This window comes from Rutilus rutilus (genome assembly GCF_951802725.1).
Source record: "Rutilus rutilus genome assembly, chromosome: 12".
NCBI lineage: Eukaryota > Metazoa > Chordata > Actinopteri > Cypriniformes > Leuciscidae > Rutilus > Rutilus rutilus.
In genome coordinates, this window is record NC_140217.1 from 38,061,093 (window position 1) to 38,063,582 (window position 2,490).

The 2,490-nt window shown below is 37.1% G+C and overlaps 1 long non-coding RNA gene across 1 annotated transcript; it reads left to right on the top strand.

The window, feature by feature from the left end:
• The first annotated feature begins 918 nt into the window (after positions 1-918).
• LOC311301603 lies at positions 919-1,970 on the top strand. The gene is made up of 4 exons (XR_014629484.1): positions 919-1,063; positions 1,150-1,258; positions 1,353-1,426; positions 1,503-1,970. It is a non-coding gene; the product is annotated as an uncharacterized lncRNA (long non-coding RNA).
• Positions 1,971-2,490: the final 520 nt, after the last annotated feature.

The following is a 2,490-nucleotide window of genomic DNA, read 5'->3' on the forward strand; positions in this document are numbered from 1 at the left end:
TCAGACCATGATATCCATCCATATACCAGTATGAGGTCAGTAAAACAATAAAAGTCATTTGAGAATATTTATGGGGAAAGATAAACCAAACCTTTCATGTTGAAATCAAATAAAAAGCAATACAAATTTGAATCGAGTACATTTGCAGAGTCAGTCAGAAAGCCCTCAATAAACGATCTGCCATCATTGATTATGCTGGATCTTTCCCATCAATATTGTGAAGGATTCTGGATGATTGGTGAGTGTATAAGGGGATACACGAGTCAAAGGTCACCATTAACACCCACTCACACTAATGACTGTGGGACGCCACCTATAAACGATCTCTCAAACATAAAAACTCTGCTATCACTTCACACGTCATTAAACTGAACCGAGCTCGTATCGATTTTGCAAAGGCTACTTGGGCAAAGCAGGAGACTGATGCGCTATATCATTCTAAATCATGGGGTGAGCCGGACGCTTATGAAAACAGCATCATTTCCCAGTATTATTAGAGCTGCGGCGCTCGTCGTTCTGGTAGATATGTGTGGCAGAGCGGAGTGATGTGTGTCCAAAACTCTCCAGCACGAAAAACAATCAAGCTAGTGGTAAAACAAGGGTGATTAGGCAGCTGCTTGTTGATTATGTTCAAAACATTACAAAAAAAGCTGCTTTCACAAGCAGAGGTAAAGGCACAAACAAATCTCAAATTTGCTATGGTTTTGCATAGATGTATCCTATCATTTTCTGAAGAACAGCAGGCAGTTTAACTGTTCAGGACAAACACAGGGACTCATGAACAACTATCACAAAATATACAACACACAGTATTAAGAATCAAGCATACAGGTGAAACTCGAAAAATTTGAATATCGTGCAAAAGTTCATTTATTTCAGTAACTCAACTTAAAAGGTAAAACTAATGTGGGAGGAGACTGGCCAGCAATCAGTTTCAGGTGTAGGTGGTTAGTTCTATCATTAAGATCGCATAAAGGGTTCTTACAGCAACAGGAGGTGGTTTTTCTGCAGTTCTGGCGTGTGTTTGTTGTGCTCAACGTGCAGCCTCTGTACCCTTTCATAGGTATGTTTTTAGTTGTTTGGGTTGTTTGCGTGAAGTTTCCAACTGCTCCTTGATGGTGCAATTCCATCTTTGTTATTTTCTTTTAGGCTGATTATTTAAGAGGTTTTATTCTCTGTCTGGGAAATGAGGCAGACAAACATTTATTGCTGCGGTACCTTCAATGGGCTGATGGCCGTGTTGGAATGCTGAATAACGGTAAACGCAGTTTAAGACCGATCATTTATGAGTTTGAGTCAATTAATATACAAATGTATTTGATGGTGTGGTAATCTTTTCTCTTGTTTTATAGTACCTTTTATCAATCATGTTTGGGGATTGAGAGCTGAGATTGGGTAACTGTGTTGCAGTTGTACTTTCGCTAAAGTAGGTTATGTTTTGTTGTTTTAAATTGTGGGCTGCATTGATGTGTATTAACATGTATGTTTCTTTATTGTTAAAGGGGCAGACCAGCCACTGTTTCTTGTATATTTTAGATTTATATTGTGGTTTGTTATTTGATATTGATTTTGATCTTAAATGTTATTTGTTATTTGCTTTGTTTTCTTTGGTACTGCTCTCCTCTTTTGTGTGTTCCAGTGGTCAGAGACTTTGTACAGGGCCGGACCTGCATCTACACTAAACCTCCTTCGGTGTAGGTGATTTGGGTGGTGTGACATTGCTGTGTGGTGTGTACTGGAGCTTGGCACTGAAATAGTGACTTAAAGGTTACTACTTATTTGCGGTGTATGTGTGGGGTTTCTTCTGTCTTCTTCTGTCTCTTACAGGTGGTAGGAGGTCCACAAGAGCAGGTCCGACCCTCTTGCAGTCTTGAGGAGAGCTAATTCCAACTTCTGTGAATGTTATCACCAGTTTTTAACATTTGATGGTTCTATTGGAACAATAAAAATTGTTACCTTTTTACAAACTACATTTGTTGTCCATAATCTGTATTTTGTGACCCCTAGAGGGCTCCTCCTGCCTTAAATAAGGAGGTGGCGTAGTCAGCTTATATTTCCTACACTACACTAATATATTATATAGACTCATTACATGCAAAGTGAGATATTTCAAGCCTTTATTTGTTATAATTTTGATGATTATGGCTTACAGCTTATGAAAAACCCCAAATTCAAAATCTCAGACATTTTGAAAATGTTCATAAGCTGTAAGCCATAATCATCAAAATTATAACAAATAAAGGCTTAAAATATCTCACTTTGCATGTAATTTTCTATATAATATTTTAGTTTCACTTTTTAAGTTGAATTACTGAAATAAATTAACTTTTGCACGATATTCTAATTTTTCGAGTTTCACCTGTATGTAAATTTGTGAACAGGTTCATTTTTATAAATGGAATAATTCTGGTGTGTGTGTGTGTCATATATAGATTATGATTCACTTGGTTATGTCTAAAGGTCACTTGAATCAGTTATAGATCAGTAGTT